Below are 18,695 nucleotides of genomic sequence, written 5' to 3' on the forward strand. Positions count from 1 at the left end.
AAATTATAAAACTTGTATTCATATATTTTGGTTGAGTTTTGGTAACAGGAGGGGGACAGAGGTAATCATTGACTGGGGCCTGTGGTGGCTCATGGCAGCCTTGGGTGTGGGATGGGGGGAGGGGTTAAACAGAATAGACACTAATGAGTGTCTACTTATTCTTGCCCTCAAAAGGATTTTTGTCAAATTCACTTATGCTGTTAAAAGTAAGGGATGTGAAGCTGAAACAGGTTAAGCAAACAAACCTTAAGCAAACAAAAACAAATATAATGCAATATGCCAAAATCCTGGGCTGTTGCTAGTTTCAGTAGTTTAGCCTACTCCAGCTACAGGCTACAAACCTCTTGGCTTATGTCTTTGGCCACGTCTAGACTAAATATGTGACAGATAGGGTTGCCAGGCCCCCTCAATCTCCCAGTCGGAGATTGGGGCCTGGCTCTTACCTCTGAGAAGGGGGGGAGCATGGGAAGTGACATCATCACGCAGCCCTGGGAGTGCGCCCATGCTCCGCAGGGGCTTGGGTTGGGAGCTACTGTGGAGTGCAGGAACGTTCCTGCCCTCCACAGCAGCCCAAAACACGCCTGTGGATTGGGCCCGTTTTGAGGCACTGCAGAGCTCAGGAGTGCTCCTGCACTCCACAGCACCTGAAATGGGCCCATTTTGGCATGGATCGGACCTGTTTTGAGCCACTGTGGAGTGTGGGATCCGCAGTGGCCCAAAATGGGCCCGATCCACGCTAAAACGGGCCTGATCTTTACCCATTTTGGCACGGATCAGGCCTGTTTGGGGCCGCTGTGAAATGCAGGAGTGCTCCCATGCTCCACAGCAGCCCTGATCCAGGCCAAAACGGGCCCGATCCTGGTGGCTGCTGTGCATGGGAGCACACAGCACGCAGGGGAACGCGCATGGAAGGTGTGCACCCCCTGCTGGCTAGGTAAGTGGGGGCGGGGTGTGGGGTCGGGGGATCCCCCACCCCTGCCAGGGTCTGGCATCCCTAGTGACAGAGGAGGAACAGAATCTAAGCCCAGATCTCAAATATGTTCCCAAACTTCCTCCCTGGCCAGTTGACAATTGTGGCATTGGAAAGAGGAGTATACAGCCTTTAATCTTCAGAACAAAGAGGCAGTTGGTATTAAGTGGTTTGTTTAAAGGTTGGGATGAAAGCTCCTCTGCTTAGCAAGTAAAGCATGGAGAGGCTTTAACCTCTAAAAATATTTGTACCCTCACATATGCATAGAACAGACACACTTTTAGACAGAGGTTGTGCCTGTGTTTAAATTACTCCCCACCATTGTTAAATCATATTTTGAATTTTTAGAATTGTGAAATAGATAATCATGTCACTCACTTGCACACCCTTCCCAACAGAAGCATCCAGGCACATTCAAAATTGTCAGCAAACTAGCTCTCCCGGAGGTGAAGAAAGCAGTTTTCCAGGAGAAGAGAGTGGTTTCACCACAGAAAATCTGTTTTCAGAGGAAACCTAATCTAGGACTAACAGTGCAATCGTAAACAGAGATACACATTTTAAAGCCAATTGAAGTTAATGAGCTTAGAAGGGAGTATCTCTGTTTAGGATGGCAAATAAATTAAACTATATGATTTGAGGGAATGTCTGATTCTTCTGATCTGAGAGAATATTAGTGTTCCACCCCAAATTGGTGAACACATGTTGCATGAGCAAAGTTCATCCACCCATAAGGCTGAATCCAACCAGCTTTTCCATTGGTGAAAAAGGGTAGATGGGGTTCTTTTTGACCACTCAAAAGGCTGTGACGGGGATCACGCAATTAGCCTGAACAGAAGCCAAGGGGGATGGGGGCTGCAGTAAGGAGACTGGGTGAGTTTGAGCAATATGTTGGCTGGATCCAGCGGATACTTTTCAACAGAATGGACATAGCAGAGCAAGTCTATGCCCATCAACTCTGTATATCAAGCTGTATTCATTGCTGTTTTTAATTGACGCAGCTTTCAGCACAATCTACGCTACTACATGACATCCACAGTCCAGTCTAATATGTGACCACACCATGCAGAGGTGTTTGCTATATGCAGGCACCTATTTAGGTTTATTGGTTATGGTTACCCTAAATGTAATGGAAAGTAACCTTTGCTTACCTCCTTCACCATCACATTATTGCTGTGGTTTTGGTCATATTTCCAATTTTTTGCAAAAATAATGATTTAAGCAAGGCCACCCAGTGAGCAGTGTTTGAGGTGGGATTTGAGTTCAGGTTCAGTACTTGTGGATGAAAAGGAGGCGCAAGTGTGGTTGATGTTGTGTTGTAAAAGACACACTTCAAGGGAGTGGCAGAACTTCTTTCGACTAGACCTCAGGCACAGGGATGGTGTGGCATGGAGCAGGGAAGGGAGTGCTGATCTTGGCACAGGTCACCCAAGGGCACTGGCTGCTTTGCGACATTCCCCTTGGTGAGGTTTTATTTTTTTAATACCCATGGAGCTGGCATTCACAAGACTTTCCCCCCATTTGTTTTACTTCTAAATATCCTTCAAACGCTTCAATGGAATACAGAGCCGCACTTTGATCCTTGAAGCAAATTCAGCACTGAAGCTTATGGTGACCACCTACCTCAAACTCTGCTCAGCTGGTTTTCTGTCTGCATTCACATTTCTCATGATCTGTTTACACAGAAAAATACCTGAGGTGCAGTTCAGGTCAGGCTGCCTCCAAACAAGCCTTGCAGCTGCAAGGGGTCATTGGGAATTTGGATCGGAGGCAAATCGGCTGAAAAGGTCTGAAAAAGTTACCAACCAAACTGGATGTATCTACTAAATACAGTGGATCCTATTATTTGCAGGGGATCCATTCCTGGTCTCATGGTGATGGTGGCCAACTTGGAAGGCTTTGAAAGGGGAGTAGACAAATTCATGGAGGATGGGGCTACCAATGACTACAAGTCATGCTAGATATCTACTCCCTCCAGTACCAGAGGAAGTGTACCTCTTTATATCAGTTGCTGGGGAGCATGGAGCTAAGGATGCTAATGCATTCATCCTGCTTGTGAGCTGTCACAGCAGGCAGGGACCAGGAAAGGTATCTGTAGGCTGCCACCACTCTGGTACAGGTTTCCTTGGAAGGGCCCAGAATACCTAATTGACCCCTTTTGTTTACACTTTCCCAGTAGGTTTTATTAATTAAGTGACTGAATGAGGCATGAGGAGCCAGGCAGACTAATACAGAACTTTATTTAAAAGGTTTATTAATAACTGGTGTTCAAAACTTTGTAAAATAAAAAGAATAGTAAAGGATGGTGAATAAACAAAAACACCCTAACACATCTAACTAGACTGTTCTTAACTGTCTCCTGGTAATTAGCTTCAAACTAGGGTCGCCAGTCTCCCGTTGGGGGTGGGGAATCCCCTGCTTCCACCCTCCACACCTGGCCCTGCTTACCTGGCCTGTGCGGGAGGCCTGGGCCTCCGAGGGGTGGACTCCTGGGTGGCATGGCATGCTCCCACAGGCCCGATCTGGTAGCTGGTCAGCCACTGGTCAGATGGATCTTTGGTCTGATGCAACATTGCTCTTTTTATGTTCTTGTATCTTTCCATATGCACAGGATGGTTCAGAGCCTGAGTTCATATCAGGGCACTAAAATTTGAATGTATTCTAAACAAATTCAGCATTAATAGGCTTAGAAGAGTCTAACTCTACTTACGGTTGTACTGCTGCGATATAAAATGCTGCCTTACACAAATCAGGTTATTGATCTACCCAGTTCATTATTGCCTGCTCTGTCTATCAGTGTCTTTCCAGGGCTTTAGGCAAAGAAAGGTCTTTCCCAGCACCTGCTGTTTGAGATCCTTTACCTGGAGATGTTGGGGATTAAACCAGGAACTTTCTGTGTGTGATGCAGGTGACCAACCACTGAACCATGTCCCCAAGGAAGACCTGTGTTTAACTCAGCGATCTATTTAAAGTTCAGGGCAGGGGACATTCTGAGTTGAACCTACTACTTCAGTTAAGTCTGCCCTCCCACATTTTCTCCCTCGCTCCCGTTTCCTGAAAAGCAGCAAGGAAATCTGGCTAGTGAAGTAGGACCTTTGTAGATGATGTTTTTCAAGGCCTGGATGCTCCTGATCATGTTTAAGATCATCCTTTGTGGGATGAGAATTGTAACTTCAAGGGTCTTCTGGATAAATTAATACTCCTGGCATTGGAAACTCCTGGCATTGGAAGCTACAATTCTCATTCACCCCAGCAGCCAAAAACACACTCCTGACTCAGTTTCTAGGTCTTCAGGATGTGGCCTACAAGCTTCTGCTGTTGCCAGTCTTAGCCCACCTCACTCCTAGTTTCTTCTTCTTTGTAAGGTAAGTTTAATTGGGAAGGTCTTTGTGAAAAGAAGTTTAACAATTTTTTTCAGTAGTATTGCCAGCACTGCTTCAGCAGTGATGGAACATTTGAGCTTGGTGCCTGGGGAGGATGTGATGTCACTTCTGGGTAAAATCATTTGGACATAGGAATTTGAGCATCACTATGGAGGCCATTTTTTTCTCCTGCTCCTCAATTTCTCGAAGGCTGGGGATCGAGGCCAAAAGGTGGGGATTTACCTGTCACGGGTGGGCAAACAGCAAGCTTATTTTTCAGAGAACTCTCAGAAAGATCCTGAGGTAATGGTAGCATTGTAAGTGAATGTGGGATTACTTCTATGGCAAATTGAAGTACCTTGGGTAAATTTCAGTTTGTAGTAATGACAGTGATTACCTTAGCCAAATATCTTGGCTATTTAATAGCCCTACCTACTAAAACAGCCCACTTTTATTCAAACGTTAGCAATATCAGCTTCCTTGTATGTACTTAAAACTACATTGTAAGAAGGGTTGTCAGCTTTCAGATGGGGCTTGGAGATCTCCCTGGATTTCCCTGAGATTACAGAGATCAATTCTCCTGGAGAAAAAGTGTAAGTCTGGCTCTGTGTGCTGGATTTAGCATGGTGGTGGTTCTGCTCCTTTTTTCATTTTGATGTCTGAGGTAAGGTAGTAGCCTGTAAAATAGGGAGGAAATCCGCCCTGAGCCCACTTGTGCGGGGAGGACGGACTATAAATTGAAGAAAATAAAACTAAATAAATAAATAATGCATCCCCCCCATTTCCCCTCTCTGAATGGAATAGTGGGGGACAGGGAGCATCACTGGGAGGTAGGGTTGCCGGATGGGTCCATTAAAAGCTCTGGACACATTCCCCCTCCCATAGCCCTCCTACTCACCTGAGGTAAGATCTTTGTGCAAGGGCAAATCGTGCACACACTTCTGGATGTGACATCATCACATCATCACAGGAGTGCTCCTGTGCTTTGCATGAGGAAAAGGGAGGCAGGAAGGTGGAACATGAGCCCCCACATTCCTCAATGGCCTGGGCAGCCACACTTGCTTTCTCTAGCAGCATCAGTACCCATGGAGGTTGGTTGCTAGAACATGGGGGAAGGAAAAAGGGAGGTAGAGTTGAGCCCCCACTCTCCTTGATGGCTTGTGAAGCCACACTTGCTTCCTCTAGCGGCAGTTGCCACTGAGGCTGACCGCTAGAAGCAGGGGGCAGAGGCATGGAGGCAGAGCATGAGCACCTGCTCTCCTAGATGGCCCAGTCACCCGCACTTGCTCTTTGTAGCAACAGCAGCCACTGAGGCTGCTATTGGGAGGGAGGGAGAACATGACCAGTATTTTCATTCCATTTCCCCCAGACAGTCCAAGAAAATACCAGCCTGTCTGGGTGAAAACCAGATACCTGGGAACCTTATCACTTGTAATGCACTGACATCACTTCTGGAAGTGACATCATCATTTGCTGACCCACCAGAACTGCTCTAGTACATGAGCAAAAATTCTATGGTTTTTGCCCAAATACCAGGGCTTACCCAGCCACTAGGGATGTGCGTTTCGGCATTCAGAATGCCGAAAGAATGCCGAAACAAAAGTGTTTCGGCTTCTTTCGGGGAATGCCGAAACGTTTCGGGGAATGCCGAAAAGTTTCGGGTAGCCGAAAGAAAAAAGCCGAAACGTTTCGGGATTCTTTCGGCTTTCTTTCGGCTTTTCTATGGGAAAATGCCTCCGTCTTCCAGGACGTCTGGAGGAGGCATTTTCCCACCGAATAAGCCCAAAATTGGTGGGGACCTTCCTCTAACCCTTCTCTAACAACCACCCAAGTTTCAGACAGATTGGACTTTGGGGGGCCATGTTATGGCCCCCCAAAGCAGGTCCCCCCATCCTCCCATAAGAAAGCGAAGGAGCAGCATATTGTTAGCATGCTGCTGCTGATCTTTCTTCATTATTTCCTATGGGGAAAAAATGAAGAGGCAGGCTTCCTTTGCCAGGGGTGGCATTTTGCATGCAAAATGCCCCCCAGCCCTCAGGGGCCCTTCTCCCACCCCTCCTCCCACCCCCCACCAAGGCTCAGCCTGCTCCCACATGGGGGGCCATTTCATGGCCTCCCCAAGTAGGTGCTCTAATCTCTACCACTGACAGCTGGGGGAGGCTTGTGTTGCCAGGGGTGGCATTTTGCATGCAAAATGCCCCCCAACCCTCTGGGGCCCTTCTCCCACCCCTCCTCCCACCCCCCACCAAGGCTCAGCCTGCTCCCACTTGGGGGGGCATTTCATGGCCTCCCCAAGTAGGTGCTCTGCTCTCATCTCTACCACTGACAGCTGGGGGAGGCTTGTGTTGCCAGGGGTGGCATTTTGCATGCAAAATGCCCCCCAGCCCTCTGGGGCCCTTCTCCCACCCTTCCTCCCACCCCCCACCAAGGCTCAGACTGCTCCCACTTGGGGGGGCCATTTCATGGCCTCCCCAAGTAGGTCCTCTCAGCCCCTAAAGTCCACCCCTTACAGCCCCACACAAACCCAATTCCCCCCCAGCTGCCACACACAGACCCAAATCCCCACATTAGCCCCTCACAGACCCAAATCCACCCCCACCTGCCCCACACCCATAACCCCAGGAACAGGCTGGCAAAGGCCAGCCCTCTCCCTTTGTTCCCTATGCTGGGAACTTCTAAACTCTCTTTCCCTAGGCAATTCTGCACAGCCCAGGGGTGCCACAATGGTGGGCACACTTCTGAGTGCCAGCTGGTCCCTGTGAAAGAGCACCTGAACCACAGACACCCTCCCTCAAATTCCCCCACCACCTACAGAGATGGCTGGCCAGCCAGCCCCATTGTTCCCTATGATGGGAACCAACTGCACAACAAAGAATAAAACAAGAACAACACAAAATAAAGTTTTAAAAAAATTATATTCTCCCTTCCAAAGTACAAGTAGGCAAAGCATTATGACACATTACACCAGCAGTCCCCCACACAGAAAAATTAAAACAAAACTCACTTAACATCAGAGAATCACAAAGCATGATTCCTGTCAAAAACACTTTATTTCTTGAACAGCTTTAGGTTACACAGCAGGGGGGAACACCAAAGGGCATGGCAGCACTATCTTACACAAAAATAACACAACTCACTTCACATCAGAGAATCACAAAGCACAATTCCTGTTAAAAACACTTTATTCCTTGAACAGCTTTAGGTTACACAGCAGGGGGGAACACCAAAGGGCATGGCAGCACTATCTTACACAAAAATAACACAACTCACTTAACATCAGAGAATCACAAAAACACAATTCCTGGCAAAAACACTTTATTTCTTGAACAGCTTTAGGTTACACAGTAGGAGGGCACAACAGGGCATGATAGCAATGTACTGCAAAAAATAATACAACCCACTTCACCGTTTTTGACAGCAATTGTGTTTGTGTGATTCTCTGATGTGAAGTGAGTTGTGTTATTTTTGTGTAGTACACTGCTTTCCTGCTCTGTGGTGCCTTCCTAAAGCAGTTACAGAAATAAAGTGCTTTTGACACTGAAAGACGGAGGCATTTTCCCCCCAAAAAACCCGAAAGAATGCCGAAAGAATGCCGAAAGAATCCCGAATCCCGAATCCCGAATCCCGAAAGAGATTCTTGTTTCGGCTTTCGGCTTTAACGGTAGAGAATCTTGTTTCGGGTAATCCCGAAACAAGAAAGCCGAAAGTTTTTTCCTTGCACACCCCTACCAGCCACCTGAAGTGGTCAATCCTTCCATTTCCTGCCATTTCTTTCCCTGAAGCCAGCTGAGCAATGGCGGGGGTTGGGGAGGGGGCAGGCAAAACTAGACAAACAAACAAAACTACCCAACCCAGACTTGGCAACTATTATCACAGAACCAGAAGAAATATTGGTCAGAATAGCTTTATATATTTGTTAACTTATTATATGAGGTGGGAGGATAAAAGAGCTTTCTATTTTTCATTAGCTCTTTTGCAACCTTTTTGAGTGTTCCTCTCTCAGGGGCCTTAAGGAACATAATTGTGTTCAGACCTCAATCTCTCCCTTTTCATGTATCTATTTGGTTCATAGGGATGCATCTCAAAGCCATCTTTTATCACTTCATGAAAGTGTGCTACATATCCTACATTTAAGAAGTATACATTTCACATGTGCCCATAAAATTATAGCAAACACATTTCTGGATGTGTGTACCTATGCTGACACTGACAAAGGGAGCTTTGACTCTTGAAAGCTCATACACTAATTGGTCTTTAAGGTGCTACTGGACCCGAGTCTTGTCAGTCAGTCAAGCAAGCCTTTATTGGCATATATAAAATATAAAATGTTTAAATACAGAGACTCCATACAAAATGAGATTAGAATACAGATAGGAGCAGGGCAACAGTGCAGCAAAACCAGTACAGAATATTACTTGTCATGGCGTATAGCCCTGGCACTGTAGAGAAACTTAGCTACTATTTCAGTTATTTCCCCATCTGGGTTGTCAAGCAGGAACTGAACTTTAAAATCATCAGAAAACTCTGAAAGTTTGGCTAATATAGGATGTAGAAGATCCCGGCATGGCGCCAGATAAAAAGGGCACTGGAGAAGAACATGGGAAACAGTTTCAACATAGTCCGTCAAACAAGGACAACACCTGCTATAATAAGGAATCCCATGAAATCTGCTAGGTAAATTGCTGTAGGAAGAACATTAAATCTGGCCAGCGAAAAGGCTCTGCATAACTTGGGAGCCAGGAGTTGGTAAAGGTATACTGCTGGGAATCTTACATTAGGGAAAATCCCCAAGTTTAGGGGAGAACAAGTTCTATTAGCAGAACTATAGAGAGTTTGTAACTCTAATCCCAAAAGACTGTATTTTATTTTTGAGAACGCCTCAGACTCAGATAGCAGTGATAAAGATTCTATAGATAAGTTCAAGGAACTTATTTTACCTTCAATACAGGCTGACCAACTAGGGTTGGCAAATTCTGATAATAAATGGTACGTATAACTGGGGAGATCAGAATTAAAATGGAGTTTCAACCAATATTTAATAGTGTGAAGCTATGCCTTGGTGGCCAACAAATTTTGACTGCACTCTAAGCATAAGGCAGCATATGGAACACACATAGGAACCCCCATGATCTTACGCAAGTTAGATTGAACACGTTCAACTGAGTTGTCAATAGCATGAATCCAAAGTGGGACCCCATATAATAACTGAGCTCCAATTTTAGCATTGAAGGCTTTAAGAGCAGCAGGCACATATTGGTTACCTTGATCAGAAAAATAAAAGTGGGATATTGCTGCAGCATTAACTTTGGCTGTATTGATAACCATCCTATGGTGGAAGGTCCATGAAGCATTAGATTGGAAATAAACACCCAGGTATTTAAAGTGCTTAACTTGTTCAAGTCTATTACCATTGACAATCCAGTTATGCAGTTTCTGGGAATTCGGGAGAACCAACACCTTAGATTTTTTCATAGTTTAACTCCAGTCTGTTGGTCACACAGTATTCAAGGCAACGGTTCAATAAACGATTCAATCCAACACGGGAAGAAGACAGAAGAACCGCATCATCCGCATATAATAACAAAGGGATAGAAACGGAGCCAAGTCTAGGACTGTGACCATCAACCAGTGACTAAAAAGGGGCAAGATCATTTAAAAAAAGATTAAACAAATGGGGGGCTAAAATGCACCCCTGCTTAACCCCCTTCTTAATAAGAATCCTGGGTGAGAGTCTCCCAAGGGAAGAACATCTGACCTGGCAAGACATTGCTGAGTAAAGTCTTTTGATAAGAGATAATAACCTCTTATCTAGTGACATCCCCTCGAGCTTTGCCCAGAGAAGTTCTCTTGAGACAGAGTCAAAGGCTCCCTTAAGGTCCAGAAAGGCAATATACAGTTTAGATCTTTTCCTGCTCATGTATTTATTAATCAAATGAGCGAGGACTAAACAATTATCCAAAGCTGACTTCCCCTGGCAAAACCCCACCTGTTCTGGGTCTAATGTTTTACTAGATGACATCCAAGTGCTGAGCTTAATTTGCAAGAATTTAGCGTATAGTTTCCCAATAACGGATAGAAGGCTGATTGGTCTAAAGTTAGAGGGGTTAAGATGACAACCCTTCTTATAAATGGGAACAATAATCGCATTGGTCCAGGCATCTGGCATCTGGCCAGTCTTATTTACCATGGTGAAGAGAGAAACAAGCAGAGGGGCCCACCACTCTGGATCAGCTTTCAGCACCTCTGGGATTATCGCATCTGGACCAGGAGCTTTACCTGATTTGAGCTGATCTGTAAGAGTTGTTATTTCCTCTGGAGTGACAGGAGGCCACTCTGGGAGACCATCCAGGGGAGAATAAACCAGTTGCATTCCACTAGGGGGATCTTCACAGAATAGGTCCGAAAAATACTGAAACCATGTATCGGGGGAAATGGCTGATATATAAGGGATCTCAGAGCGAATAGCACCATTGATTATAGCCCAGAATTGCCTGGAATCATTCAGGGTAATGGCGCATAAGAGTTATTCCCATTGTTTGTTAATAAAGGTCAGCCTCTTAATCCTTGTAACCTGGTGTAAATGATTTTTAGTTATCTGATACTCCACTGGCAAGCAGGTAGCTGCAGAATCACGAAAATTACGGTAAATAGTATGTAGATGGGCTTTTATATTCCTGCATTCCCCATCAAACCATACGGCCGTCTGAGAACTCGCTACTTGCTTTGGTACAGCCCTTCTGGAATCCCATTTTAAGGATTCTGTAATGAAATTTAATAAGTTCCCATAGATTTGTGTCATCTCTAAGGGATCAGAAGAATTTATTAATGCAGATTTAAGGTCTAAACTAATGTTTGATTTCAGTACCTCCAGAGTCTTGTGTCCAAGATCCGGAGATCGTGGAATCCTAGACAGAAATTCTACATCCTGAGTCAGAGCTGATGAGGAATTCCCCTTAATGTCAAAGACACAAATCAGGGGTAAATGATCACTAAGAATCTTATCTCCAACTGTAAAGCCAGAGACATGTGACCTAAAAGAAGGGGAGACTAAAATATAGTCAATGACACTGCAGCCCCTTGTAGAAAAATATGTGTACTCATATGATTTGTCAAAACCTGTCAGACCATTCAGCCAGATTTTGCAGAATTGGATGCAAAACTCTGCTAGCTTCAAGCCTGCTGGATTTGACAAAGTGTCCTTAGAGCGTCTCATTGGGGGAGTAAATAAAAACAACAAGGCATCCTGATCAAGACCCAAATTACTAAAAAGAAATGGAATATTATTACCAACTCTTGCATTAAAATCTCCAGCTAAGATTATTTCTACACAGGGGAATTCTTGTTCTAGCTGTTCAAGATAGGCAGCCAGACTGCTCCAATAGGAGGACAAAATAGATCTATCAGAGGAAGGTGGAATATAAATATTTAGTATTATTAAAGGAGAACTTCCACAATTTATCATAATGGCTTGAGCAATAGGAGGGCAGCCTGGGAGATTAGTAGAGTTTAAATCAAGACTACAGGAGACAAGGATGGTTAGGCCTGCATGAGGGCGTCCACTACTACTAGTCCTAGATGCTGGAAGGGAGTAGGCTCTAAATCCCTCAAGAAATAAAGGAGTTTGGGCCCAAGTCTCCTGGAGAAGGACAATATCAAAGGTTTGAAGATATTCTATGAAGTCCTGGTCTTCGGCCTTATTCCTCCATCCTGCTATATTCCAAGAAACAAATTTAATTGACATGGGTGAAGGTCTCTCTGGGCGTCAGTCCATCTCATCAAGTTGATCGAAAGAATTGTCCTCATCGAGAATAACACATCCATTACTGATAGAGCCAGCCAACCGGAAGAGTTCTCTGTGCCTGAAGACTTAGAGCTAGAAGCCCCACCCTCCCTTTGCACAGTTGAAGAGAGGAATCCGGAAGGCTTAAGTCGGTGGACAACTGCTTGGACTTGAATCCCAGTACACTCGGCGTTCGCTGATGGTGCTGATGGTGCTTCCACTCCTGCCATTGAACTGATAGAGGGAGCAGAATTGTCCGGCATATTCTTTAAAAATTTAGTTCTCACGGCTTCCAGTCTATCCGTGACCATCCTTTGCTTGTCTAAAGGCAGGGCCTTAAAGGATTCCAGAACTTCCTCATCCAATCCGGTATTATCCAGAGGGGTGAATAAAGGAGGCATTATGTCTAGTAGGGTAGGGCATCGTTAGTTACACTGGTGACAAGTCTCGGCTCTTGCTCTGTAGAATCTTCACAGGTTGCTAGGTCTTGTTGTCTGGGTTCTGTTGTCAGGTTTTCACACTGGTTCTCAGTACGTGAGCAGTCTTTTAGGTTAGGCTGGTCCTTAATCAGGGGGGATACAACTGTATTCAAAAATACTCTTGTCGGAAAGATCCCCTTTTGCCTTAAGCCAGATTTTTGAGATACCCGAGTCTTGCTCTTACTGCCTCCTTCCATATACTTGCAGTACCAAAGGTTATTTTCCCCCAAGCACAAGATATGAAGTGGTCCTCAAAGGGGTTTTATAATGAAAGAACTGAAGTCTTGCCAAAAGAGAACCCAGAATACGGCCTGATAATGAGTGCAAGATATCTCCCATGAGCATAAATAAGAGGAGGTAATCCCAATGGTAGTACAGGCCCTACCATTAAGTGCATCTATAGGATCGGTCTTCAGGGTGATAAGTTAATCTTTCAATATTCCCTAATTCCCAAGAGTTCCCTAGTTTCTAATACTTATCCTGAGTAAATCATTGTTCCCATTTTGCCCTGTGGGGAGTTTTTGCGGATTACTTTGAAACAGAGACATTGTGTTCACAAGTGCACTACAATAGTGATTCCTTAAGTCTACCTCCCCCTCCCCCCAATCTTTATCAATTAACAGTGCAGACCTAAATGGAGTTATACCCATATAAACCCACTTGGATTTAAAATGTTAAAGTTGACAATGAGGAAATTGAAATTGTTCAAGATTTTCTATTCCTTGGCTCAAAAGGGAGACTGCAATGAAGAAATCAGGAAAAGATTGAGACTTGGAAGAGCAGCTGTGAGGGAGCTAGAGAAGATCCTTAAAGATAAAGATATCTCTCTGGGAACCAAGATCAAGATAATCGAAACGATGGTATTCCCCATTGCTATGTGAAAGACGGACATTGAAGAAAGCGGGCAGGAAAAAAATTGATTCATTTGAAATGTGGTGCTGGAGGAGAGTTCTATGGATACCATTGACAGCCAAAAAGACAAAAAAGTGGGTACTAGATCAAGCCTGAATTCTCTCTAGAAGCTAAAATGACAAGACTAAGGCTATCGTACTTCAGTCACATCATCAGAAAACAAGATTCTCTGGAAAAGTCAATAATGCTAGGGAAAGTGGAAGGAAGTAGGAAAAGAGGAAGACCTAAAACAAGGTGGCTTGATTCAGTAAAAGAAGCCACGTCCTCCAGTTTACAAGATCTGAGCAAGTCTGTTAATGATAGGATGTTTTGGAGGGCTTTCATTCATAGGGTCGCCATAGGTAGGAGGCGACTCGACAGCACATAACATACAAAACTTATTTAGGGTTACACTGTAAATCCCTGAGTGGGTGGTGCTACTAGATATATTGGCCCCCAACGAAGTGTGGAAACACTCCCGCAGCTGGCACAACAACATCACTTCCGGAAGTGTAAGGGAGAGGTAGGAGGAAGAGGCCTGCTCTCCTGAGCAGGGCCTGCCTGGCTTTAAAAATACTGGTCATTTATGTGTCTGGTATTTTGATTCTATTTCTCTGGACAGTCAGAGAAAAAGCAGACTGTCTAAGGGAAAACCAGACACCTGGCAATCCTACAGGAAGGTCCTCTGCCAGAACCAGGTAAGTGGCAGCCCTAGATATAGTGGGAGCAGTAGGGACAGCCTAGTTTAGGCTGGGACAGATATACAAATCTCGACCATTTCCAGGTCTCATTGCATTTGCAGTAATGTCACTGGCAGTACCAAGAAGCCTACAAACTTTGTTGTAGTGTGCATACTCTCTAGCCTCATAGACCATCTACACCACACATCCAGCTTCATGCTCACAAGATCACATGAAACTGCCTTAATCTGAATCAGACTGTTGGTCTATCAAAGTCTACTCAAACTGGTAGTGGCTTGCCAGGATCTCAGGTAGATGTCTTTTACATCTCCTACTAGTTGATCTTTTTAACTGGTGATGCCAAGGATTGAACCTGGTACTTTCAGACTGCCAAATCAAATGCTCTCCCACTGAGCCATGGCCCTCCAGTCTATCAGGGTTGGGAAGCATGCATATTGCAAGATGGGCCAGTGGAGTTCTGACCTCCGGCAGGCATATGTTAATTAATCTATTTTAACAACTCTGTGAGATAAAACATTTGAGGAAGTGGTTTTCTATGTGATTCTAAGAATAGCCTTTGATCCCTACTCTTTAAAAAAAACCTGATTTATGAAAATGGTTAATATAATTAAAAACATAGCCATTTTAAATGTAATCCCTAAGAATAGGGTTTAGTAAAATGAGACAAAGCTTTCATCATCAGTTACAAAAAGCATATCCCTCTAGGATTTTTTGGGGGAAGACTGCAAATAGAGATGAAAGTTCAGAGTGGGGGCAGGAATCATTGCACTAAGTCTGGATTAGTTTGTCATATTGGTTCAGTTCAAACATGATGCAAAATCAGGGTTTAATTTTAACTATTGTTGGTTTTTGACACCAGGATTCAATTAATAGACAATCACTCAAATTTTGGTCCCTTGCTACAAATACTGGTTTGTTGCCTTCCCTCTGTAGACTTGGAAGCCAGAATAAAATCAAGATGAAGCCAGGTTGTTTGTTTCTATATATCCCAAACGCAAACTAGATGTGACAGCACCCCCTAGTCCACCATGGGGATGCCTCCGCCATTTTAAGGATGAAATCCCCACTGTTTTCAAATGCTTCAGGAACCTAGTCCTGATCAGGATTGTGGCATGAGGGGCAAGAAAAGAGGGGCTCCTGTTCCCCCCTCCATGTGATTTTTAGCAGCCCAACTTAGCTGCATGTGGACTCTTGAAAAAATGGGGGAATATGAAATTTCATCTATAAAATTATGGACTTGGTGGTGAACTTGGGGTGGACTTCGGATTGCTGTCACATCTAGTTTGGCCCACAGGAGAAATGCAGTTAAAACTAACTGTGTTGAATAAACTAATTTCAGATCTTGGCTTCAGATGTCAGTTTGATGGACCATTCTTAGAGAGCCAGTGTGGTGTAGTGGTTAGAGTGGTTAGAGTGTCGGACTAGGACCTGGGAGACCTAGTTCAAATGCCTGCTCTGCCATGGAAGCTCACTGAGTGACCAAGGGTGTTCTAGGGATAAGATGGAGGAAAGGAGAATGATGTAAGCTGCTTTAGGTCCCCATTGGGGGAAAAGGCAAAGCATAAATGAAGTTAATAAATAGTTATTTGCATTCAGACAATCACATTAATCATAGTTAGCTTAATTCAACCATGGATTTGGGTTGAGCTGAGCCTTTATCATATAGCCAAATCTGATTTTCTGTTTGGCATTGTAATGACCCTCTGCTAACAATCCCTGATTGTCTCGGACTACTTTAACCCAAGGTCACCAAGCTGGCTTTAAGCAGAGGAGTGAGGAATCAAACTCAGTTCTCCAGATTAGAGTCTTGCCGCTCTTAACCATTACACCAGTAGTTCAGTGCAGTGATATGAGAATATCATAAATCAACCACTTATATCTTACGGCATCAGAACATAAAGAACCTGAAGAAGACAATGAGAAATGAAAGGGGTTTTGGTGCTAGTGCCTTTCAGTATGATCTGAAGTGGAGTTATTACCCTTCCAAGCCCGTTGACTTCATTGGGTTTAGAAGGGTGTAGCTCAGTTTAGGAGTGTGCTATTTGAACTGAAAATGAGGAAAGGAATATCATCTCTAACCACCTGCTGCAAGGCAGAACCACTCCCTTTGATCCACACCATCTAAGCTATACATAATTTGATCCAAACATTTGATCCTGCAAATGGAACTGGAAATTTGGTACCAGTCCATTTGCACACTCATCACGTATAATATTGTGATGTTTGCTTCTTTCTCAGCTGGATAAAGCCACTCTGCAATGGGAGCATTTAACCAAAGAAAAAAGAAATATATCACAAGACTGTCCTGCTCCTGCACCCCTCCTCTGTTGTAAGCTGGAGTGACCTCAGAAAGCACAAGACTGGACCCCCCCCCTCCACTGACCCAAGTGTGTGTCAAAAGGAGTCTTGTTTTCTTGCTGGCTTTCGCACACCAAGGCACTGTTTTATGACTTAAAATTGTAAATTATGTCTGTTTAAGAAAATGTCAGTGTTTTTTAAAACAGAATAACAAGAACTGGAAAGGCTTGGCTGTGCATTTTGCCTGCGAAGTTTGAATGCAAGCCGAATGATGCATTCACCATTATAACCAGAAGCAAAGAACTGAATGATGGAGGCACAATGCAACTTCAGTTCGAAGTAACATGATCGCTGTTTCTTTTCTTTAAAGCAAGATTATCTGGGACATGTTAGTGCTCATAAACTGACATTAGAGAATGAGGCACTATCAATACACGGATCCACTTACAAACAACTAAAACTCTGAAAAGCTCCTTTCTTAAAACTGAAGCTGTATTCATATGATATGCCTCTTTAACCAAAGGGTTTGCTTGGGGATATTTTGTGGTATTCTACTTAAGGGAGATATGGAAATCTCAGATATTATTTCTATGACTTTTTCTCTTGTGTTATCAGCAAATTTTAGTTTTACTCCCAAATAGAAAGCAGCCATGTGAAATTTTTTGCTTTCGGGGATTAGAGTTACTTGAGGTAATATATCCTATATATCAGAACATTGATTTAATGTGAATGTAGCTGTTGAACTTCATTTCTGTCAGTACATTTCTGTCAATACAGTTGTCAGGCATTACAAAATTACAAAAGTGGGGAAGCTAGGGCTGAAGGAACCCAGAGTCATCTACTGATTTTGAATGGAGGGTAGGTTCTGAGGTTACCTCTAAAGGTTGCTTGTGGAATTGGCTGAAGAGGGAGGAGAATTAAAGCTAAAAGTTGGGAGACTGTGGGCCAAGCTACACATGACGAATGACACTTGAATGGCAAGTGTATTTCTCCCTGTTCACTTGCCCTCCACTCAATCCACTTGCCGTTCAAGTGTCATTCATCATGTGTAGCTTGGCCCTGTGGCTACCAAGTTCCAAGTGGTCTCCCAGTGAGACCATTCAGTCTGTTTGCTTTTGGGCTGACCACACAGGCTGGAGGGCTCCTGAAATGTTCACCAGATGAGCAGAGACCTCTCTTAGACATTTGTATGCTTGCATACTTGGCAAAACTAATACTGCTCACACACACAGCTTTGCAGTGAAATTGTGTGTATATTAAGGGCAGGAATTTTTATACTAAGAAGGAAGGAATCTACCAGGTTTTTGGCATTTCAAATATTCCAACCCCATTGGTTCCATTTTTTACTGGGTACTGGAGTTTTCTGCAAGGGTGGCTAGCCATTATAGCCACTGGGGAATGTCCTGGTGGGATGATAGCCTGTCCTCTCCCCTCAGGCTAGTCCAGCCTAGGGAGGAAGAGCCATGCCTGGCCCAGGGAAAGTAGCTTCCAGCCAGTGCGAACCTTGTCCAGCCTGTGGAAGGCAGTTATTGGCTGGTGTGAGTCTCACTTGATGTGGGGAAGTCGGCTCCCAGCTGGGGTGAACCAGATACAGTTTGCAGATTGCTGTGCAGAGCTGTGGGAGACACCTAGCCAAGCCGTGTAAGATGTGGGGCTAACTGGCTAGCTAGCATCTCCTTCCTCCCCTTCCTTTGTGGGGGTTGGGTTTGTGAGGGTTGAAGCAAACTTCACCAAATTTGCAGGGCACCTGAAGCAAGGGAATGGAATCTCCCAGAACCAAAGTGAAGCAAGAGGACCAACATCAAACCAGAGAATCATGTCCGTTCCACCCCAACTCCAGTTATATATGCCCAATTAATTAAAAGCACCCTTCTTAATAGTTTCAGCCATTCTTTGGTAACAGTTTTTTCAGATATAGAAAAAAAAATAAAGAAGTCTACAAAAAAGAAGTCCCAGAGACACAATATACTCCAGGTAAGTAAAGACAACACAATTGTTCCGTATTACCAATTAATTAGCTAAATGTTGCAGTCCTGTTTGCTTTATTGTAATTTAAGATAACTATTCATAGCCAGCCATTGTACTGGCTATTTTGGAGCAGATCTTCATTCAGTGATAAATCAGCATAGGCCGTTGTTTGAAATACTCAGGGACCCAAACCTCCAGGTACTAAATTGGCAGAAATCCCATTAACTAGAACAGCACTTGTGCAAGAAT

This window comes from Eublepharis macularius, chromosome 7 (assembly GCF_028583425.1).
Source record: "Eublepharis macularius isolate TG4126 chromosome 7, MPM_Emac_v1.0, whole genome shotgun sequence".
NCBI classification, from domain to species: Eukaryota; Metazoa; Chordata; class Lepidosauria; order Squamata; family Eublepharidae; genus Eublepharis; species Eublepharis macularius.